Source organism: Rousettus aegyptiacus, unplaced genomic scaffold (genome assembly GCF_014176215.1).
Source record: "Rousettus aegyptiacus isolate mRouAeg1 unplaced genomic scaffold, mRouAeg1.p scaffold_m13_p_6, whole genome shotgun sequence".
Lineage (NCBI taxonomy): Eukaryota > Metazoa > Chordata > Mammalia > Chiroptera > Pteropodidae > Rousettus > Rousettus aegyptiacus.
The window spans coordinates 8,312,183-8,336,290 of record NW_023416309.1 but is presented as its reverse complement, the minus strand read 5'-3'; the positions used below and the strand labels follow the sequence as shown (position 1 = coordinate 8,336,290).

General features: G+C 46.8%; 1 protein-coding gene across 4 annotated transcripts in view; it reads left to right on the top strand.

Annotated features, from left to right (window-relative positions):
• Positions 1-13,144: 13,144 nt before the first annotated feature.
• The window catches only part of TSPAN14 (tetraspanin 14), a 53,065-nt gene continuing 42,101 nt past the window's right edge, over positions 13,145-24,108 (top strand). Inside the window, exon 1 of one of the 4 annotated variants that reach the window (XM_016121495.2) lies at positions 13,145-13,278. The gene's annotated coding sequence lies outside the window, so the exon portion shown is untranslated. Of the gene's footprint in view, positions 13,279-13,308; positions 13,622-13,921; positions 18,310-24,108 lie in introns of those variants that run through there. The other 3 variants (XM_016121505.2, XM_036223897.1, XM_016121485.2) reach the window with 3 other exon arrangements.

The following is a 24,108-nucleotide window of genomic DNA, read 5'->3' as shown; positions in this document are numbered from 1 at the left end:
GTAACCTAGGTGAAATAAACCATTTCCACAAAAGAAATGATCTGCCAAAACTCACACAAGAAGAAATAGATAATTTCAATAGGCCTATATCTATTAGAGAAATTGAAGCAATGATTAGTAACCTTCCAAAACAGAAAGCACAAGGCCCAAATGGGTTTACTGGTGAATTCTATCAAACATTGAGGGAAGAAATTACACCAATTCTCCACAATCCAATTCAGACAATAGAATAAGACTGAATACTTCCTAACTCATTTTATAAGGCCAGCATTACCCTATACCAAAACCAGATATAGACATTATAAGAAAAGAAAACCACAGACCAATATCTCTCCTGAACATAGATACAAAATGCAAAAATTCTCAATGAAATATTAGAAAATCAAATCCAACAATATATCAAAAGAATTTATCCCGGGTGTGTAAGGCTGGTTTAACATACAAAAATCAATTCATGTAATTCTTCACATCAACAGGCTAAAGAAGAAAAGTCACATGATAATATCAATAGATACAGAAAAAGCATCTGATAAAATCCAAAACCCATTGATAATAAAAACCCTCAGTAAACAAATAGAGGGGAACATTCTCAACATGATAAAGAATTACCTATAAAAAACTCACACAATCACGTCATTTGCTCTCTATCCTTTCACTGGTCTATGTGCCTGTTTTTATGCCAGTACTATACTATTTTGAGCCGTATAGCTTTTGTAATGTAGCTCGAAATATGTAAATGTGATGCCTCTAGATTTGTTATTTCTTAGGATTGCTTTGGCTATTCAAGGTTTTCGTGGTTTCATACAAATTTTATGATAGTTTTTCTATATCTGTGAAAAATTCCATTGGAAATTTGATAGGGATGGCATTGAATCTGTAGGTTACTTTGGGTAGTACGAACATTTTCACATTAGTTCTCCAAATCCAAGAACACAGGATAGCTTTCCATTTATTTTTTTTCTTCATTCTCTTTTATCATGTGTTATAGTTTTCAATAACACATGATAACACATTATAGTTTTACACCAGCTTGGTCAAATGCATTCCTAAATATTTTATTGTTTTTGATGCTATTGTAAATGGGATTACTTTCCTTTTTATTTTTCTGTTAGAATCCTTTTTATTTCTCAAAAGTTCATAATAATAGACTTTTACTCACAATTTTAATAATGAGTATTTATTACTTTCCAGTCTAGTTCAAGATTTGTCAATTTTGTTGATCTTTTCAAAGAGTCAACTTTCGATTTTGTTGATTTCCTCTCTATATTTTTTTCTACTCTTTATTTTATTTTGGCACAAATCTTTATTATTTCCTACTTTCTATTTGTGTTGAGTTTAGTTTGCTCTTCTTTTTCTAGAATGCAAGTTTAGGTTATTGGTTTGAGATCTTTCTTTTTTATTATAGGTGTTTACAGCTATAAATTTCCATTGAAGCATTGTTGGTTGCATAAGTTTTGGTATGCTATGTTTTTGTTTTCATTCATCTCAAAATATTTTAAAATTTCCCTTGTGATTTCTTTTTTGATCTTTGATTATTTAAGAATATGCTGTTTGATGTCCATATAATTGAGAATTCCTCAAATTTTGTTTCTGTTAATCATTTCTAATTTCATTTCATTGTGGTCAGAGAGCACATATGGTATGATTTCAATGCTCTAAAACTTTTAAAGACTTATTCGATTGCCTAACATATGATCTATACTGGAGAATGTTTCATGTGCACTTGAGAAGAATGTGTATTCTACAGTTGGTGGATGGAGATGTCTGTTAGCTTAGATGGTTCATGAGATTGCTTTCTCTTTCAGATAATTCATTGCTAGTGTATAAAAATGCAACTAGTTTCTGTATATTGATTTTGTATCCTACAACTTTACTGAATTCATTTATTAGTTCTCGCGGTTTTTTGATAGAGTCTTTGGAGTTTTCTGCAAACAGGTAATTTTACTTCTTCCTTTCTGATTTGGATTTCTCTTATTTCATTTTATAATTTCTCTGGATAGGACTTCCAGTACAATATTGAATAGAAATGGCGAGAGTGGGCACCATGGTCTTGTTCCTGAACCTAGGGAAAACTCTTTACACCACTGAGTATGATGTTAGCTGTGGGGTCATACGTGGCCTGTATTATGTTGAAAAACAGTAGTTATATACCTAATTTGTTGAGAGTTTTTATCATGAGTTTTGTCAAATGCTAAACCTACTTTTTTCCCTTAAGGTATAACCTGGAAGAAGCACACATCACTTTCATTCATATACTATTTCATTCATATACTAGAACTAAGGGCTGAACTTAATTGCAAGGGTGGCTGAAAAATGTAGTCATCCTCATAGATGGCTTTGTGCCCACTAAAAAAAAAGAAAAGAGAATGGATTTGAAGATTCAACCAGCAGTGTCTACTGTAGCATATTGATGGGAAAATACATGAAAAACTGGTAATAATATTTGCCTTTAGGAATAGGGTACTGGTGGTGGCTGGGGGCATAGGTAGGAGGTAAAGGTCCCTTTTTATGCTCTTTGAACTTTATAATTTGTTATAGGTGAATGTATTAACCAATTACACATTTTTGACAAAGTCATAAAAATAGCACTACCTTATGCACTTTATAAACCTCCATAGCTGGTTCACTGACCAGAATTGTTTGCGTCCTCACCCTCATGCCCTCAAAAAGATTTATAGATATGGTGTGAAACTGAGGCCACATCAAACTGTAAAAAAAATCTATTTACTTTGAGGGCATGAGGGTGGGGGAGCCTCATGGGCCTGCGTGGGCAGAGGCCTGGAGAAGAATGCAAATTCAGAGGAGCATCTGGAAGAACTGCTTTTCCTGAGTCGGTGGACTCAGTTGGCACTAGGCCTTCCCTGTGCCCATCCTGACTATGCTAGGCTTGCTTAGGGGGAGAGAAGGCCAATTCTGCTGCCAGGCTCCTGCCCCAGCACAGCTCATACAAAGACAGAGAAGGAGGCCAGCACCCCCGTGGACAGGAGGGGCTGGGGAGCTGGGCCTAAAGACATAGCCAGCTCCTGAGGTGGGTGGTGCTGCTTGTTCTTTGAAGCAGAAAGACTTTGAAGCTTCTGCCAGGCGGAGGCTTCTGCTGCCCTTGCTTGGCTCTCATCTCTTCCCCAGCCTTTATAACTCAAGAGAACATTGGGGCAGTGAACCCCTCATCTTGGTACACAGGGCCAGGCCCTCGCACTGGCCCCAGGTGGGCTATAGGCAGAGCACGGGACAGATACTCTCTCACCCCTGATGCACAGACAGCATAAGTCCTGCTATTTTGACAAGCTCTCAGTACCCCATGGGGTCCCCACAGCAGTTCTTTAGTGTCCAAGGGCTCTGCACACATAGAGATACACATCCAATTCCATACCTCATCTCATGTGCAATATAGGAAAATTGAAACAGTTAAGATTTCTCTAAATATTCACATACTACTTCTACAATAAATTGAATGTTTATAATTTTAACAAAGTAGATTTTCCCGAACATTTAAACATTAAATGTAATTAATTATACTCTTCCTAATGCTAATGATTCAGTCTCATAAATGTTTCAAACACCTTTAAAAATCTATAAATAAGACCAGAATCATCACAAAACCAGATCTGCATACTCATGCTATAACCAGTTACGAATGCTAAAATGCAGATCTAATTTGTTTCTTTGTAATTTGTAGTCAGCAGCCCTGGCAGCAGGAGGGACAGACATTATGTGCCCGTATGCCACACATCACTGCCCTCTCCTGGGGATCTCAGAGAGATCCATGCTATACCTCCCATCAAAGTCCCCTTTGTAGAGCTTGCTTCTATAGACCCTTTATCCTGAGCACAGCAACTGGACCAGGGCTGGGTCTTGGGCTCTAAGTCAGGATCTGATGGGCTGGCCAGGCACCTGCAAGGCCTGCACAAAGTTCTCCCCAAGAAGAGATGTGGATGGTGACAGCTGACCAAAGTAATTAGTAACTCACTCTTGGGTACCTAAATGTTCCTCTCAGAGACAGGCAAGAGGCAAAAGCCCACAACTCACAGAGGAGGTCAGGCAGGAACCCTGAGAGGAAGCTAGGGACCAGTTGGCCAGAAGCAGCTGGAGAAGTAGAAATAAAGTTAGACACCAGCGTTGGGTATGTATGATACTCTGGGGAGCCATTTACATGGAGACACCTCTAGACCTGTTCTCCTGAAGAGCCTAGTTGAGGGAATAGGCTGGTTGGTTTTCTATTTCCCTGTGTCTCCTTACATAGGCAAAGGGAACAGGCAAAAGATGATCTAAACTGAAGTGACAGCATATGCAGAGGTCAAGGTCACAGGAAACAGAAGCTGATTCAGAGATTTGTGTGCAGGAAGTGAGGGAAGCAGGGTGGGGCAGGGGGAGAAATTGAACTGTAAAGCCATTCCAAGGGAGGCTTCAACCCGACCCCACCAAGAGCCTGGAGCTAGCATCAGTCATCAATTGTACAGAAATGAGAAAAGGGGCTCTGTTGAGCCTTGGGCAAGGTAATTCCAGCCTGAGCTATCAAATTCCAACACGTGGTCATGAAGGGCAGTCTGTGTGGTCACCACTACACTAGAGATGACAAGCTGGGTTACCGAATATGACGGAAGCCTGTGGTCAGAGGTGTGGTTACAGCTACAGGCCTGGTCAGCCTCTGTAGAATAGTCAGTAAAATGAACTTCAAACAGTTTGGGGCAGGGGGATGGTAGGATCAGGTATTCATTCTAGACTTTGGCTAGAGCTCAGGAGAGAGATGAGTCTGGTGATAAACATGAGGTATGACCAGTGCTTGAAGATACCTAAAGACATAGAATGGCTGAGACCTCAAAGAGCCTGTAGAGATATGTGTGTGTGTGCGCGCGCGCGTGTGTGTGTGCGTGTGTGTGTTGGGATCAACTTATAAACTAAATGTAGTAGACAGGAAGAGAAATCTAGCAATCTAGAAATTTGTTTGGACTCCCTTCTGTGTCCCATGGTTTCTGGGTGGCTCAGAAGGAATTTGTTTACCACATGTTTGCTCTTTCTTATCAACCTGTAAATTGCCTCCTTTCCCTTTGAAATCCCTGATTCTTGCCGCCCTCTCCTTTGTCTGGAATGGCATGTAAGCTCAACTGCCCAACACATCCTCGTTCTCATATTCTTATGATACCCCTGCATGTACATCTATAATAAAACTTGAACATTTTTTCCTGTTAATTTGTCTCATGTTAATTTGATTATAGCCCAGCCAGAAGAACTTAGAAAGATGAAAAGGAGGAAAATTATTTTTTATACCCTAACAGTGCAGAATCTGAGAAGAGCAGCAACACTTACAGGGAGGGAAGATCAAGATATTCAAGGGAAGTCAGGGTATGAAAAGATCAGGATACTTAATACATGGTGAATAGGAGAGCCAAGAGAACAAGTATTCCAGGAAGGAAGATCTGCAGTATCAGACAAGGGCTGAAAAGCCCTCCTCTCCTCCTCAATCTCTCAATCTCAATCAATCAATCAATCTCTCTCTCTCTCTCTCTCTCTCTCTCTCTCTCTCTCTCTCTCTCTCTCTCTCTCTCTCTCTCTCTCTCTCCTTTCCCTCCCCCTCTCTCCTCTCCCTCCCCCTCTCCCCTCTCCCCTCTCCCCCCTCTCTTTCTGTCTTGATAAACTCAGAGTTCAGCCGACTGCCCCTAGGTGGCAGTGTGTATATGTAGCGGCAGCAGCCCAGCACAGCTTCCCCAGAGACAGCCAGGTTCTTCCATGGGACCAGCTAAAAGCCCCCAGAGCTGTGAGAGGGACAGCAAGAGGCATCTGTGATGCTTGCAGCATACCTATGCTTGCTCTGCTTCAGGTGCCTCTCTCCCTGCCTTCCTGGGGGGTGGGGGTCCTATCAGGGTCCCTCCTGGGAGGGCCCGAGTATAGATGTCCTAGGGACTTAGCAGACCCCCACAGCTCTGTATTCGTAACTCTCCAGGACACAGTCTTATGTGGGAGATTGAGACAAACAGGGAACTCAGGTCTGGATGTAAAGCTAATAATTTTACTTCTACCACTCATAAGCTGAGTGACTCCCTCTGAGCCTCCTTTCCACATTTATTTTATAAATTCAGAGCTTTGTGAAGGTCAGTTTACATGAGATTATTCCAGAAGAAATAGTTTTTACACTGTCAAGTAACTTTCACATATGTGCACATCTTATAGCTTCCTGAGTAGACATAGCTTTCAGAGGCAGAGCTGAGGTTGAGCTCAGCAGTCCGACTCACAGATCCTTCCTCTTAACCTTTACAAGCTGCTCCTTCCTGCTGATGTCCTTTCTGGCCACATCTGGGTCTTCCTTCTTTGGCAAAACCAACTTCTCCAATTTGGAGCAATTACAGTATGGTTAACTCACAGACAGGGCTGGAAGGGTCCTGTGAGGTCACTTACTGACTAACTCTCTACTCAATCCCACCCTTAGTTTATGGATGGGATAACTGAGATGAGAGAGATGCCGGGACTTCTTGTCACCACCATCTTTTGACACATTCTAAGCCTCCAGCATTAAAGTGTGCTCCACTGTGTCCTGTGCTCACACACATATCTTGTGCTCCTATTACAGATCTTTACAGTCTTGTAGGAGATATGGTCTGATGACAGAGATCTCATGTGCAGATGTAAATAGGAGCAATAGGCCTTTAGAAGTTTGCAGATTCTTTAAAAATAGATTGCTCTGGAACAAATAGGGCAGGCATTGGTTGATAGACCAATAAACCAATTTCTTTTCTGTCACCTTTCCCCAGGGCTCTCTGACCGTTTTTTCAAGAAAGGCAACATTAATTCAAAACTGAACTTGAAATGAAAGATCTTCCTAGGACATTACTACCTGGCTCATTGTCATTGCTTGCACTCCATACATTCATGGGGTGACCCATTCTCACACTGGCTTTTTGGTCATGACTTCCCCATCCCACGGCCATTGATCCCATCATTCCACCTTAATTACCTGCTCCCATGGATACATCCCTCTGTCTGACCATAGCTTCGTATAACCATACCTGTCTTCTGCTATCATTGAGGGCCCTCTAGCCCACCCCCATCTTCTCCTTTCTCTCCATCTACTAGCCCCTCCAGCTGTCACTTCTCTCCCCCACCAGCCAAGACTCAAGATACAACACCTCAAGCGCTTTCTTTCCAATAGTTTTGAATCCTTTGGACCACTGTTTTTCTATCATGCCTTCCTGGTAAAAGCCCAAACTGATCAATCTTACTGCCTGCATTCTCTGCACCTGTACTTTACCTCACTGCTGACTACTGATAAAGGGTTACCCACTTCAGCTGGGCTCTCAATCCTTCCTCAAATCCTCCTGTTTGCCCCTATTAAGAAGCTTCTCTCATTTTTTTTTAAGTTTCTTTGAAATCTTTGGATGTCACCAAAATCCCACTCTACATTCAGCAGGTGAGTACCTTGCTTCTAGAAGAAAAAAAAGTGGAAGACTTCACTCAGGAACCCTCACCAAACACAAAAACATCTGCATTCTCACCTAGCTTTTCCTCCTTTCTCCTATCTCCCTGGAGGACCATCTGTCCTCCAGGCTTTGGCCGCCCTCTTATTCTGAACCCCGATCCTTCCCACCTTTTCCAGCAAGCATCATCTCTCTTTTCCTCCAGACTCTTCAATCTCTCCTCTTCTATGGCTACTTCCCTTCATCATTTAAACATATTCAAAAAAATCTCTCCCTCAGCCTCTTACCCTCATCTTTCAGCCAAGAACCTCTGTCTCATTTTTATTTATTCTCCAGCCCATGGTTAACAGGCTTTGACTAAACAATTCCGCTGAAATAGCTCTTGGAAGCTGCCAACCCCAATAGTCACTCTTCAGCCTTGTCCTGCAGGCCCTCCTACAGCACTGGAAACCGGCGACCACTCCTTCCTTCTTGAGACATTTGTTTCCCTTCCATACACACCACCCTCTGGCTCTGCTCCTACCTCACTAGCTACTCTTTCTCAGTCTCCTTGGTCCTTCTCTTGCTCTTCCTGTTTGTGTTCATCAGGATTCTGCCTCAGACCTTTTCCCTTCACATCTCCCAGTTCCAGGTTAATTTCACCTACTCCCATGGTTTTGCCATCCATGCACTGCTTTATCGGTATCCATTTTCTCCTTTCTTTCAAACAGGCTCAGGAACCTACTTTTTTATATATAAAAAATGCATTTCCCAGCCTCCCTTGGAGCTCAGGCTTGCCATGTGACCAGATTTGATTAATGAGGCTTGAGCAGCAGTCTGTGGGAATTTCTGAGCAAGTTTTGCTTTCTAATACAGGTGCAGCTCCTTCCTTTTTAGTCTTTTGTCTGCCTATCTGTAATGCAGGTGAGAAACTGGAGCTGAAACAGCCATTGAATTACCACAAGCTGACTCTAAGGATGAAAGCTTCTCAGTAAGGAGAGCCAAAGCAGACCTGCATAATGGACTGGGGGCCTGAATGACATTGTGGAGCTGTTGACCAACCTTGCTCTGCTTACCTTTAGACTTTTCCTACATCAGAAGTTTTCAACTACAATAGAAAACAGCAATAAAACCTGTTTGGTTAAAGCAATGTAGTTGGGTTGCTGCTACAGAAGCTGAACACAAATCTCAAACTTATAGCTTCTGCTTAGATGTCTCTCTTGAACTCCAAACAGCAAACTAGACCTACCTCCTCTGTTCAGGGACACTTCAAATGGAGGAGGTCCAGGTTGTCACTCCTCACCAAATACACACACACATACACACACACACGGTCACTTGGATTCTTTCTCAGTGAAGAGCATCACTGTCTATGCAGCCAGACTATGTCTCTTTATTTCTCAACTTCCTATCCAATTAGTCACTCCTCATTTCTACCTTCTAAATGTTTTTTGAACCTGTTCACCTCTTTCCATTTCCTCATCATCTACTTCTTGAACTGTTGCAAGTTTCCTTCCTCATTAAGGCATCTCAATAAGGCATCATTCCCAGATAACAGAGTTCCTTGCAGCTTACGAGATGTTGTATAAATGTTATTTCATTTGATTCTTACTATAAGCTTGTAAGAATCTTACTATAAGGTGGGTTTTACTATTGTCTTGACTTTATAGGTAAGACAACTAGGCTCAGAGATGTAAAGTGTTTTGCTCAAGATCAAGAAGATAAATACCATGCCCCTCTTCTTTTCAAGCTGCTTCCCCCAAACCCCACCTGTGGCCTGTATACACACAGAGGTGCTGCAAAGTGGAACCCAGGATGAGTAAAAGTGGCCCTGGGACCAAGGCTTGACTGGGACTAGACTGGGACCAGACTGGGATAGACTAGGACCAGACCAGGACAAAGGGATAAGGAGGAAGCCAGAAGATAAAGGTCAAGCTCTTCCATTTAAAATTTTATTACAGACAACTCCAGACCCAGAAAAAAGAAATTCTCAGCTTCTTTCTTTCCCTACTTCCTGTACTGTATTTTGTTCCCATAATCCACACCATGGGCTTGCAGTCTGCACTATATATAATTCAGCTATATTCTTAGCAATTATGGTTCTAGAGTCCAGCCTGGAAACTAAGTCACTGGTTACAGTACAGCCCTTTTGAGTTGGGGCTGTCCATATCTCACTTTTTATTTTTTAATAAAGGAAAATAAAATGGTCCTGATATGCTTTGAGTATCCCTGACGCTCTCTGAAGTACCCTCCCCACCCCTTTGTGCTGTAAAAATGGGTCAGGTAAAGTGTAGTGGATCTAATATTGCAGCAAGTGCCATAGTGACTGTGAAGTAAGGCCTGATTGGGGGTGGGGTGGAAGCCATGCTGGCTTTCTGGGCATTTCCCACACCCTCTTCATGCCAGCAGCAGTGTGGCCAACTGGTCCAGAATGGAGCTGTCTCTCAAAAGGAGCTCAGACTGGCAGGACCTCCAACTTCACCTAATCCATGGTTCACAAAATTGGCTTCCCCTTCTCCCTTCTCCTTTTTCTAAGCTCATGACCTCCTTCACATCCAGGAGTAAGCAGAAATCATCAGGTATGAATAATCATCTTTCTAATCCTAACCTTCACTGGAAACATCCTCTCTGCCTCTATATCTCCTTCCTTAATAATGGAAGATGTACCTCTTTATCACAGGTGTCCTCTCCATTTGTGCCTATATCGCTTCTCCTTTCACTTTTTCTTCAGAATACTCTTGCCTTCTCTCCTGGATCATTCCTATCACCCTGCAAACCTGCTCTAGTAACTTCCATATTTAACAAAATCCTCTGCATTCTAACAAAAATTAAAATTAGATATGGCTACAAGCATCAGAAATCAGAGGATTAAAGAAGACAGAAATTTCTTTCTTTCTCTCGTATGCAAAGTTAAGAGTTAGGTACCACCCCAGTGCAGGTATGGTGGCTCCCTGCACAACAGGAATCCAGACTTAGTTTAACTAATTCTACTAACATGCTCACCACATGGTTTCTACTTCAAAGTCTAATATGGCCACTTGAGCTCCAGCTACCTATTTACATATTCCAGTGAGCAGGGAAGAGCAATGGTTGAGGAAAGCATACCACTGTCCTTTAAAGCTAGCTTCTCTGTTGGCTAGAAATGAGTCATATGACCATACCTAGCTGCAAAAGAGTCTGAGAAACTTGCTTTTATTTTGGGAAGCCATGTAGCTAGCTAGAATTTGAAATTCTATGCTGAAGAAAAAGGGAGAGAATAGTTATTAGGGATATCTAGCAATCTCTGCCGAAGCCTCCTGATTCCACATCTCATTCTAGACCCCTCCCAGTTCCTCTTAGACAAGTTCTCCAAACATGGCCTGGCTCTCTCACCTCTACTCCAGGGACACTGCCCTAATCATGTTCACCAATGACTTTCATGTTGCCAGAGTCAAGGAATCCTTCCCTGTCCTCATCTTACCTGATCTCTAAGTAGCATCAAACACAGCTGACCACTCCTTACTGGAAACACTTTCCTTTCTCAGTCTCTGGGATACAGCACTCTCGTGGGTCTCCTCTTGCCCCCCCCCAGCCTCTCTTTCTCAGGTTTCTTTCCTGCTCTGGCTCCTCTGTCTGACTGCTTTCAGTCCCTCTTAAACCCTCTCCTGCATCCACCTCCTCACCATACCTGATCTGCTCAGATCCCATGGCCTTTTACTATGTATAAATGATGCCTCCAAAAGCCCCACCTCCAGGCCTGGCCTCTCTTCTGAGCTCCCAGTGACTAGACAATTGAATTGGATCTCTGACATTCATTTCAAACTCAACAGAGCTAAGGCAGAATTCTTAATGTTCCTCCCTGAGATGTAGTCTCTTTCCTCCAGACTATCCCATTCAATAAATGAGGCACTGTCCATTCATTTACTCCTGTCAGAAACTTTAGTTATCTGTGGTTTTCCCAACCCTACCCCCGGCCCCCACCTCACCCAACCCCATTCATCCTATCAACTGTCCTGTCAAGTCCATGTCCAAAATAGCATCTCTCAACTAATCATCATAGTGTGGACACCACTTTAGGCCAAACCATCATCTTTGCCCTGGACTGCCACAACAGTTTAATCACCTCTTTGCTTTTATTTTTGCCGGCCACCCACCCAGTTTATTCTTTATACAACAGTAAATCAGAACATGTTTATCTTCTGCATAAAACCCTTCAGTGGTTTATTAAAAAGTCTCCATTCACTGAGACAGTCTTGTATATCCTGGCCTCTGCCTACCTCCCTACTTCATCCTGGTTCTTCTCTGGCAGGGTGTGTGTGCGTGCATTACTCTAAGCGCACTGATTTTTTTTTTTTTTCAGTTCCTTGACACATCTAAAGCTTACCTTATCAGGGCCTCAGCATATACTACTCATGACCTGAAATGTCTCTGTCCAGCTTTTTTCCAAGGCTATCTACTCATTCTTTTGACTTCAATTTCAATATCACTTCCTCAAAGACACTTTTCCTGATGGCTCTATCTAAAGTAGCTCTTATTCTCTCTCCTAGACCCTCATTTTGTCGCAGCATTTTCTTTAATTTGCAACTATTTGTCTCAACTAACAATAAGTTTTATGGAGCAAGAGGCCTCAGCTTTCTTGTTCATTGCTGTATCTCCAGCATCAAAACAGACTTGACACAGATCAGGCACTCAATCTAACACTATCTGCTGAAGTGAGTGAATGGACAGATTCCCCAAAGCAGTCCTTGAGCTGCCTAGGGTGTCACAGATGGGCTGCAGCCCCCTCGAAAAACAAACAAACAAAAAAACAAAACTGGGAATGGACTGAGCAGTCTCCTTTTCAGATCTTCTCCTTACAATGGACTTAACATGCTGGTTGCTTGTACTAGAATATGGTGGTGCAACCAGTCTCTTGGTCCAGTTTTAATAAATCTGTATTTCTTATTGCCCAACAGAGCAATCCACTTCCCCCTGAATGATTTAAGAATCAGTAGTGTTCCTGTGTCTCATTTTACAGACAGGTGGGCTGAAACCACAGAGATCTGTCTTTTAAACTAGAAGCAAGCCAGCAGTGTGAGTACCCCTCCACCCCACTGTTCCTGGAATCTCCTCCTTCGGCCTCAAGAATCCTTCCAGCCACCACCTCAGGATGAAGGTGAGGAACAAATCTCAGCAGGAGATTCAAAGAAACTAGATATTTTTAGCACCAAGGCCCACAGGGGCAAGTCTTTACTGCCCAGTTTGCTAAGAAATTTGTTTAAAAACGTTAATTTACTACCTTTCTCTTGAAGCTTATCCCCACCCCTAGCCTCCCAGGCCCCGGCAGGACGCCACTTTTTTTCAATCAGCCCACCTCTAACCGGTCACCCCCGTATTCTTGAGGTGTGGCCTCTCCTTGGCTTCCACAAATCATGCTTCTCCCAAGGCTCGGGTCCGGCTGGGACGGAGGGGAGGCCTGCGCTGCGCTGGTGCAGCACGTCTCGGCCGAGCACACGCTCGCGGTAGCCACTAGGGCTCAGCCCCCCGGCCAGGCTAAGGCCTGTGCTGCAGACCCACGGAAGGGGAGGACCGGGGCCGCCCCCGCCTCCAGCACCGCCCCAAGCAGGACAGAGGGGCGGGCCGGGGACAGGCTCCGCCGCCTTTGCCGCCGCGTGGGCTGGGGGAGGGACAAGCCGGCGGGGGGCGGGGCTAGGGCGGGCCCTGGCGCGCGGGTCGCACTGGGCGGTGCAGGGAAGTGGCGCCCCTTTCTCGGCCACCGCCCGGTGCCGCGCCCCCGGCCCCGCCCCTCCGCTCCCCGCCCCCACCACTCGGACGGCCGGAGTCGCCCCCTCCTGCCCTGCGTTGCTGAACTTGCTCTAACTTCCTCGGCTGAGCAGGGCCGCGCCGCCGCCGCCGCCGCCTTCGCCGCGCCCGGGTGAGTAGAGCGCCCAGCCCCTACTGGAGCGTTGGGCCCTGCCCCTCTCATTGTCTGAGGCCGACAACCCCCTCCCCCCAGAGCGCCCTCTGGGGACAAGGACTGCTCCCCAGGTCTATGCTCGTCTGCTCAGGATCCCTCGTCCCTGCCCCTGGGCGACCCTGCGGGCAGCGTTGGCTTTGTTCGCCCAGATCACCCGCGAGGGGCTGGAGGCCTCGGCCGGGACCCGGCTGAGCCTAACTCGGAGCGGGAGCGGCAGCAGACCACCCGGCTGGCACTTGGGACTCTGTAGCCCTCGCCTGTTCCGCGTCCCCAGACGGGTGCGCGCCCGGGCCCGGCGGGGGTGAGAGTTCTAGTGGAGGGCGGGGCTGGACCGCCGCGGTTCGGGGCTCTGCTGCGTGTCCCCAGCTGCGAGCCCTGGGATGGGTGCACCTTTTGGCTCCGTCGTGGACCCTTGGCCGCACTGAGCTCGGGCCAGAGGTGGAGGGTGGCGCGGACCTGGGAGGGCAGTTCCCTCCCCTCCCCTCACCCGCTCTGTCGTGGGTGTGCTCCAAGGCCCGCACCCCTGCCGTGAGTCCCACTTTGCCTTGCAAGTGTTTGGGCAGCCCAAGTTTGAGTAGGCAGTGACCCAGCTTCTCTGTGGTGATTGTTGGGGATTGTGCTCGGGAGCATAGTCCAACTCTTGACCTAACTGGATCTTCGGTCGAGTTGGGTCTGTGGCTACGGAGTTGACTTCTCCGGGGCTGCTGCTCCTGCTGCGGAGGGGTGGTGGTGCTGGTGGATAGGAATGTGTGTGTGTGTGTGTGTGTGTGTGTGTGTGTGTGTGTGTGTTTAGGGACTTCGGCTATGGGACCTTTGGGACACGTATCTGGGGGAAGTGAAGTTGATCTCTATGTAGAAGCGGTCCATGCTGGGGGCGAGAGCGGGTTTGGGGGGAGTTGTGAGCCCTGGTACTGGACTGGCTGTTAACTGTCGCCTGTCCCCGGGCGCTGGTGTCTGCTGGCATCAAGTCATCCGGGGCCATGAATGCAGGGCATTGCATCGGAGCCTCTACAGGTGCCCGCATTCTCCTGTGCTCAGTTCTCTGGGGTCTTCCTTCCTTCCCAGATGGGGCTTACCCTTGGGCTGATAGGTGTGGGTGGAGCTGCCTGCCAAGTCCTTAATAGTAGTCTTCCCCCTACCCCTTGACCTCGAAGTAGGGGAACTTAGTGCCTTACTAGTGCTTGTCTTGGGCCACCCTTTCCTACTTGTGAAGGAAAACTTGGGGCCTAGGACATCAGAGCAGCCCCAGCACCCCTACATCCCCTCTATAGTCATCCAGCTCCTTGGAAGGACCAGGTAAGCAATCCTTTTTTCAGGGATCCTCCTGGGCCCTGGACCCTCAGAATGAAGCCCATACTCCTAACATCATGGCTTCATATCCCCTTCTAGCTCCTCTCTCAGCTATCTCCAAGTTTTCTCCAATCCGTAGGATCCATAATGTCTGGGAGACCGGCCTTGGAAGCCCAGGCTACCAGAGGGATTTTCCCTCTCATTGCCTCATCCTTTGTTGCACCCCACCTTCAGTTGGAGAAATTAATTTCTCCGTCCCTGCATCTCTGAATTCCACTGCTTGGCCACCATATGTGATCTTCAATTCATTTAACAAAGCATGATTGAGAGTCTGGGGTGCCGGGGTATCAAGTGCAACAGCATGCACTATTCCAGGCTCACAACTCCTTAGCTGTCTGTAAACTCTGTGGTCTTAGAGCCCAGGCTGGATATGTAGTAGATGCTCATAGTGTTTATTGATCTGAGCTTGAGCTCAGCTTCACAGCAGCATTTAGGTAAACAGGAGTTCAAACCCACTGGTGCTTCTGAAGGTTTGTGGCAGCCTCTTGGAAGAAAGGGCATGGAGAATAGGGGGCCACAGAAGGGTTGGCTGCCCAAGGAAGTTTCTCCTTTACCAACTGAACAAGTGTTAATCTTTAAGAACTGGTGAGGGTGCCTCACTTCCTGTGGTTGGGGGTGGGAGGACAAAGCTCACGTTCAGTGTGTGTGTGTGTGTGGTGGGGGGCTGCCCTGCAGGTCATCATAGTACAGAAGTTCCCCTGGAGGCTGGGGAGCAGGGAGTTCTGGAAGCCCTAGGTTCTAGAAACATTTCTTGAGGCCTCACTCTAGGCCACTAGGTACTCAGAGATTTGACTGGCTTGTTTGTTTAACTTCAACTAGAAAAGAAAGAATTCAGTTTGGCAGTGCCTACAAAGTACCTTTGTGTCAGTCTTAGGAAAACTTTGCTAAATTTAAAATCTCCTGGAGGTTATGGACAAGCTTACAGCAATTTGCAGAAGGTTTCACATATAATGATGGTTTTTGAGACTTACTGTTTGTTGAGACTTACACCAAGCACTATCCCAGAAACTTTATTTATATTTGCTCATTTAATCCTTGAAACAACAGAGTATGGTAGATAATGTGAACATCCCATTTTACAGATGAGGCAACTGTGGCTTAGAGAGGTTACATTAACTTGCTTAAAGCATATCTCAATTTGAGCCAGGTTTCCTCATTACTAATCTAGATAATGCCTTTCTCTGAGAAGTGATTAAAGTTGATTAATGTACTGAATAAGCCTGGCCCACAGTGGAACTAGTAAGTCCTTCAGTGCAGGTGCCCTTATATCCCCTGCTTCTGAAAGGATCGTATCTGTCTGGGCACATAACAGGTGCCCCTGAACCCCTCCTGATTGGTGATAAAGCTTTTGTCTCCCTAAGGCCAGAGAAAGGGTAGACATGTATTGCTGTGTACAGAAGATTGGGGAGTGAGTCATTGCCTGCAGCTGGGGACATGGGGCAGAGCCCTGAACTGCAGTGGTCCAGCCCCGCAATCCCCAAATATCAGAGGCTTAAAGAAACAAAGGATTATTTCTTGCTCATGCCACACCTTTTGCATATCTGCTTTATGTTGTCCTCAGTCTGAGACCCATGTGGATTAATTGGAACATTCCTAGTCACTTGGACAGAGGGACAGAGAGCGTGATGAATCTCATCCTGGCTCTTAAAGCTTCTGCCCAGAAGGGGCATTCCAATGGCTAAAACAGTCACATGGCCACACTTACCTACAAGGTCGGGTGGGGAAGAGGATTGGAAATATTTGGTGAACAGCATGAATGCCTGCCACCTGCCTGCTACCCTGCCTTCTTCTGTGACTTCTTCCCAAGGTTTCAGGTGTCATGCATTTCTGTGTCACCACGAGCATTGGTCACAAATTAACCAAAGAAATGTTATTTAAGTTAAAGACACACTGAAGTGCTACATTTGAAAGGCAGAGGTATGGTGAACAAGAATGCATGGTAGGGTAATAAGAGGCGGTGTGCAGAGGCAGCTTACTTCTCTGACCCTGGGCAATTTATTTGAGTTTCTTGGGCCTTCTTTTATTCATTCATTTATTCGTTAATTCATTTGTGGGCCCAAGGACTAATGGTGAGTCCCAGGTCAGGGATTCTTATCAAACACATGTTCAGCTCCTAGCCTGGTGCTTGTGGCTGTGAACTGGGATGATGATCCCTGTTTCCTGGTGGCCTTTAAAGAGTGCTATTAATACCCATGGGAAGGGAAGCAGGCTCCTGCTCTCCTCACTGCCTTGGTACATTAGACTTCCCTGTGGGCTACCTGTATGTGGCCAGATGGGACAGCCACTTTTCCTAGGAGCAGGAGGAGGTAGAGGCACCCATAAAGGCCTTGCCCTTCCCCTTCCATTTCTGGGACTCTGGGCATAGGGTTGTGGGAAGGAGAGGTGGTGAGGTTCCTAAAGGATAGAATCACATGGAGAACAGGCTTGAGCATGGGGCCAGGCCTGTAGAAGGGTGTGGAACCCCTTTGTTAATTGCATTTTCTACTTTTACCACCCTTGCAGGATGTTAAAGAACTGGCCACACTAAGGACCTTGCTTTTGTGCTTTGTCACCTGCTTGGTTTCTGGGGATATCCAGCAGGGCCAGGAAACACTGGTGGAGGTGGCGAGACCTAAGGTTCTTCTGCATTGTGGTTAACTCACTATCCTTAGTCATAGTTCATCCCCTCTTTGGGGGGCTTCTGTTTTGCTATCTCGAATAGAGGGAGAGATGATGGTGGTCTACAACAGTGGTTCCACTCTTGGCTGGTCATCAGAGTCCCCAGGGGACTGTGTAGCCAGTGCTTTAAGAACCTTTGGTCCAGATTAGTACCAGCATTGCTGATTTGTCTTAGCTTCTATTATACTGGTATCTTCTCTGACTGAATCCATGTTGGGTATTCATAATGTCTCCACACCCATTTTCTCCTTTTACAGCATTTTTTTTTTTTTTTTTTTGGTTCAGATAGGGCAGGTTGCTATATTGGAACAGAACAGGGGCTGGCTGGTTAGAATCGTTCAGTGCCTTAGCCAATTACATGTGAAGATTAACACTGTCCAGCTCATGGAGGAGACAGCGATGAAGCCAGCTTTCGAATTGTGTCTGCTTTCTAGCTGAGTAACCTAGACAAGTCTTTGATTTTGATTTTTCCTCCTAGACTTAGTTTTCTCAGTGAGAAGACTCTGCCCTTCCTGACTCTCATTGGGGTTACTGTGAAGCAGAAGTACACACTTCAGGTTTGAGAAGCAGAATCAGAGGCCCCTGAGTTAGACCTGACACTCTAGTTAGCGACTGCTACTGTTAGGCTGACAGCTCTCAGAAAAGTGCTCACTAGCATCTGATTCTGGGAACCCCACTTCCTCTACTCTTGGGCTTGGTGGGGTTGGGCCTAGGTAAGGCTGGGTGGTGCTGTGGTTTTTCTCTTAGAAGCAGTAGGCCCAGTAATCTGAACTTAAGTGAGCCTGGGTGGGCTGGAGTTAAAACTCTTCCCTTTTCTGCCTCCCTCTCTGAGCAGCCAAGGAAGAGCTTTGGTGTCCATCATCTAGATAGCTGGAAAGGACCTGCTCCTCTCCTCCCTTCTTGGGCTCTCTCAGCCTGTGCTGTGTGGCTGAGAACCATGACAACTGACTCTAAAGTGGCCTCAGGGATGCTGGATAAGAGGTGAGCTCCTGGTGCTGCTTCCTCAGACTCTGTGTGTCCCTAGAATTTGGGAGAGCTGAGGTTGGCCTTTCTTGCTTGGGTAAGGCTTGGAGAGGGGTGGGCCAGGACAAAGGGTGAGGCAGGGCCGGGCTTGAGGAAAGGTGAACCTCATTTCTGGGTAAGCCCTGACCATGTGTACCAGCCCTGTGCTAATCTACTTTGCAGGACCCAGAGAATATTTAAAATGATTTTGGGAATTCCTAGTCCTCCACTCAAGAAAGGGGTCCTCACAGAATTCCTCTACTGGAATTAAAGAGTGTATCCTGAATCTCTTTTATCTATTGCCTGGGGTCTGAGTGGTAAGCCTAGGACAACTGAGGGCAGCAGCATATCCCAGGAGACAAGGCACTTCACAAAACCTGGGCTTATTGGAAAGTGGCAAGTGGAAATAAGGAATGAGGCCACTTAGCTTTAGATTTGGGCCTTTTAGGGAGGGACAGCTGGGCCCCACACACCCACTGCTGCAGTTTAGGCCATGGTATGACTTTAATCAGCAGAAGTGTTTTGATCCCCAACCTGGAGCACCCACTGAGCTATGCCCAGGACCCTCCTCCTTCTGTCTCCCAGCTACTCCAAGGAGATGCTCTCTTGTTGACCACTAAATGAATGAACATTGCTGTGAGGAGACCCTGTTTCTTCTCCAGTTCACCTCCCTAATGTCTGGCTAGTCTGTGGACTGGCCATCAGGTTTCAGCCCTTCACCGCTTAGCCAGGCAGACAGGGTCTGTCCCTGGGGCTTGGTGGGGGAGGCTAGCCCCAGCCCAGCCCCAGCCCGGCCCCAGCCCGGCCCCACCCCAGACCAAGTAGTTCTCACACTCTGGGTGAGGGGTCCAGGAAGACTTGGATTATACTCTGTATTATTAAAGAAAAATTGTTATTCTGACACTTGTTAAACCGGTAAGGCAGACTTTGTTCAGGACTTTTGTGGTAGTGACAAGGACTACTACAGTGGGGTTCTGCAGTCGAGGAGAGAGATGGTGCTCAACCCCAAATACAACAAGGAAAAGTGGAAATTTATAGCTAAGGAGCATGGCAGGGAATGGCTTGTTGGATTGAAATTTCAGAGAGTGTAATTTTTTGCTAACTGACCCAACAGGATTCTTGCCTATTTAACTTAATAGGCAGGCTAGAGTGACCAGATATTATATTATCTGGTGGATATTGCTTTAGGAGGATGAGGAATTTGGTCAGATAAGGAGGGTGATCAGAGTGGAGTGTGGGGGATCCTGGCCAAACAGACTTAGCAGTATTCTTGCTAAGAACTGGACTCCACAAGGACAGAGATGGAAGCCCAAGTGAAGCCTAGCTGAGCAGAGGGGCTCAGGGGAGCCCGAATAAAGTTTGGTCAAGGAATGACTGTCGGTATTTGGAGGCCAGCTTCAGCTTGTCTCAGTCTTGCCCATGGTGCTTGCACTGGCCCAAGCTCATCACTCCTCACACTTGAGTGGTGTCCCTCCTTGTGTGCATCACTCTCTTGTTTCTGGAAACCTTAATCTTTTTTCTTTTCAGCATCTTCTGGCTCCTTGTTCTTCGGCTCCCTCACTCTGTTGGTTGGACTGCCTCTCTGCACCCAGAAATTAGTGTGGACCTGGAGTCTTAGTTCCCTGTGGCCCACCAGTGCTGGCTCCCTTTGCCAGATCTGTTGGGTGCCAGACCATAGCCACTTGACTCTGGAAAACCCTCCCTGCTTAATCCTCTTTCCTTGGTCTCTGTACCTAGTATTTCCTGCTCTCCATATTCTGGGTGAACCAGTCTGACAACTTTATGGATCTCTCACTCTCCCACACCTAGGGACTCATTGTCTTATTTGAGTTGGGCCCAGGGAGGTGCTGTGGGGGATCTCTTTCCCCTGCCTAGACTGTGCACTACAGGGGCCTTCTGCCCGGGTCCCCCCCTCCCCTTCCTTCCCTTGTCTGAGGACTTCCGATCCCTGCCCCAGCCAACTGATTTCCTCCGCCTGCATGCCTCAGGCTCCTCCTGGTTCCCTCTCTGCCCCTGCTTTCTCCTTGGCCAGACCTGCACAGGTGGCCCCGTGTGGTGTCTCCTGCTTCTGTCTCAACAGCCAGCTTTTTAGGAACCAGGTTACCTGCTGTTATGAGAAAGAAGGGCATGTGAAGAAAACCTCTTGGCTGTGGGTGGGAGCCTTCCCTCTTCCCTGAAGGTTTCACTGGCTTCCACTTCTGCAAGGAAGCAGTCAAAGTGATAGAAACCAGCTCTGGGTGGCCATCCTGCCTGTCACAGTCATTGTCTGCTGTTGTCCTCGTTGCTTCCTGTGAAATAAAGTAATGGTATAAACACAGATACGTTTTGAGGGACATGTCAACAAACAAATTGGTGGTAGTGGTGGGGTATACATTCCTGAGAGAGCAAGGAGGAGGGAGTGGTGTATACCCAGGTATAGGGGTGGGGTGGGCCAGTCCTGAAGTTCTCTCTGTGGGAAGACAGATATAGATGAGCTTGTAGGGCAGGTTCCCCCTTAGGTATCACAGGATTTGGTGTGTTGAGGATCAGTGCCTTCCTGCCCACTCATGCAGGAAGACAGTCAGAAAAGGACTGGTCTTGGTCAGATGAGGGTTGTAGAATTCTGGGCAACAGCTGCTGAGGGCTTTGTGCTGGAGTGGACCTTGCTTATGAGGGCACAGGAATTTGTTCCCAGCAACTCAGGTATGAGGGCTCCAGCTGCCAGTGTGAAAAAATTCTACTTGTTGTGAAATCTCATTTGTGCTTCTTAATTTTGCAGCTACTTAAGAAAGCATCTTATGGGATAGGGGAGCCAAACATACATCTTCCTTCTTTGGAGTCTTCTTTCTTTGTGGTCTTGGCCATCAGTGAGCTTGAGGTCATTAGGATTTCTTGGTGCCTGCTGTGGTGACCTGGAGGTGAGGCAGGGAAGTTCCACTAGGTAGAAAGAGCTCCATTCATGAACCACTCCTTTTCCCCCAAATGGTCTAGCCCAAGTGGTCTGACCAGTTCTGGTTCTCATAGACATGTGTCATGCTGCTGAGAAGCAGGAGTGATTGGGATGGTTATTTTATTGTTCCTTAGAGGGAAAATCACTTGGAGGAAATACATCAGTGCTTTTCTAGTGCAGAGTATTTATTGATGTGTCAATTAAAGGAAGCTTTTCAAAAACGTACATGTATCCCTTTAGTAAGGAATAAATATACAAATCCATCTCACAACTGTATCTTGCAGTCCATTTCCTGAAAGGTACATGGAGTTTAGTGGTTAAGGGATTGGGGTTTTGAGCTGGAATCTTTTAGAAACTGTTTTTAGCCTGTCCTTGGAATTGGGCCAGGCCTAGAAATCTGTTGAAATAGATTTCTTTAGCTGCTAAAATTGGGATGGGTTTATAACACTAGGACCTTGAGCCTCTCTCATGACAAGGAAGAGTCCTGAGGAGGGTCCCTGCAGAGGCCTGGGGTGCCTATGGTTCAGAACCCTCCCTCCTCTGCCTGAACTTGGGGGTATTACAGCCTTACTATAGAGTCAACCAGGCTATAGATAAATGGTCCTCTACGTGGAATCACTTCAGGTTTCCTTTCTGCCTTTGTCAGGACCTGCTCTTGGTCTTCGTAGGAAAATTTTCTGTTTTGGGACTTGGGGAGGAGTTGTGAGCAGGGAGCTAGCTAACACTCCGAATCGGCTGTCTTTATTCCGAATCGGCTGTCTTTATTCCGGAGGCTGGCACTCCTTTCCCCTCCTCCCACAACCGCTCCTCCTTCTAGAGAGGTACCAGAAACTGCCTGCAGAGAGCTACATGTAAACGTTTTGGTGCCTCCAGCCACAAACTGTAGGGGTTTTAAATGTCAGTTTACCTTTTTTATTTAACAAAATGTATATATGATGCAAAACACATAAAAGTATACAGTGAAAATTGACATTTCCATCCCCAATCCCTTCAGTTCTGCTCGCCTGAGGCCTCCATTACCACATGTTGGGAGCCTAGTCAAGCATCTCTGTACTCTGTACTTGTTTATTCCTGTGCTGGTATGCTAATTACGTTGCTCTTCACTTCTGATTTTTACTCTAAAGTTTATCTTGGGTTTGCTCCATTTCAGCACGCACATTTTAGGCCATTCTTTTGAACAGTGGCATGTTAGTCCTCTAAATGGTAAAGCATGATTCACTTTATCAGCCCCCTCTGATGGACACTGAGGTTGCTTCCAGTATTTTGTTTGTGCAGGCCAGGCTCTGGGAATGCCTTGTATATGCTCATAGCTCCGTAGAAATGGCTAGACCAGGAGTCTAGGCGTTAGGTACTAACAGGAAAAGAAACACACAGTTTTGATTACAAGAAGGAGAATGAAAGTTTTTTGAGTTTTCTTTTGGTGCGATCTTGTATTTCTGCAGTTGGAGCCTACAGCTGGAGGGATTACAGTGGGGTGCTGGTGTGCTGGTTCCCACTGCAGTCTGTCTTTGTTTCAGCTCAGGTCAGCCGGTCTCCATGGCACCTGTTGTTTGCAGCCCTTGGCTGTGCCCTGTGGGCCATGAAACCTTTCTACCCAAAAGCGTCATGTAAGAGGGTTAAGAGGCAGCCAGAGTGTGATAGGGTATGAGATGAGGGGAAGCTTCTCATTATATAAGTTTGAGCGGCTGCAGGTGTTTGCAAGACTAGGGCAGGGTATGACGGGGAGTCATAGCTGAGAAACAAGGTAGAGTGGGAATCAGCTTTTAGAAGAGCAGATTCTCCCTCAGTTTCAGGGCTTGATGTGAGGGTCAGGTCTCCTGTCCGCTCTGGGATTCCCCCATCTCCTGCCTTCTCTGCAGCCCCAACTTCATGCTGCTTTGGGCCTGACAGCTACCTTGTGATTTTAAAAGCCTGTGTAGAAGGCACCTGGAGTAAATAATGGATGGATTTTTTGTTTTGAGCAGGCAGCTTCCTTTCCGAACAGAAGCAAGGGGTGAAGGCAGATGAGTTTTTCTTCCTGAGATGGGTAGATGGGTTGGGCGAGGGAGGACGGTGTGTGAGAGAAGGCGTAATGTTGGAGCCCTCTGCTGGCATCCTCTTGGGAGTCCTCGGGGCTCTCTGGCTGTTTTCCCATCCTGTGGCCACCGTGAGCCTCTGGGATAACCATAATCTTTTCCTGTGTGGCTGTGGCTGCCCCACATCTGGGCAGGGCAGAGCAAGAAGCAGGGAGATTTCAGGGCTGACAGGCAGAGAGTCACTCTAAACTGAAAGGTGACCAGCATGACCCTGACCTGCTGGGTTTGAGGCCTGTGTTGCTGCCTTGTCTCCCCCACCATTGCTGCTGTTACATGGTGCCCTGTGAGAAGTCCAGAGCTTCCCATGCTCACAGCTTTGTTGTGTGCGGCTTGGGGCCTTGGCAGCACAGAGGTTTCTATTGTGGCTGGGTGGCAGCTAAGACTGACCTGTGGGGCTGAGGAGGTGGGGCCTGGGGACTGACAGTGGAGCTATTCATGGGCTCTGCCCTGGTTTCCTGCTGCCTCCCATTGTGGATCTTTTTGGGGGGAGGGTAGGTGGAGAGGGGGTGGCCAGTATTGCTATTGTTGCTGGCAGCAGGAACCCATTATACTTAATCAGAGTCATTTGGTGGACAGGTCTTAGCCACTCCTGAGTCCCTCATGTGTTTTCTGAGGCTGGGTAAGCTGCCCAGCCTGGGCTTTGACCTCTCCCAGTCCCCGGCCACCCTCTCCACCGCCCCCCCCCCCCCCCCCCCCCCAGGTCAGGAGGGGCCCTGCCCTTTGCGAGTACCTCTGTCAAGATCTCCCTTTCACCCTCTCAAGTCCCCAAGCTAT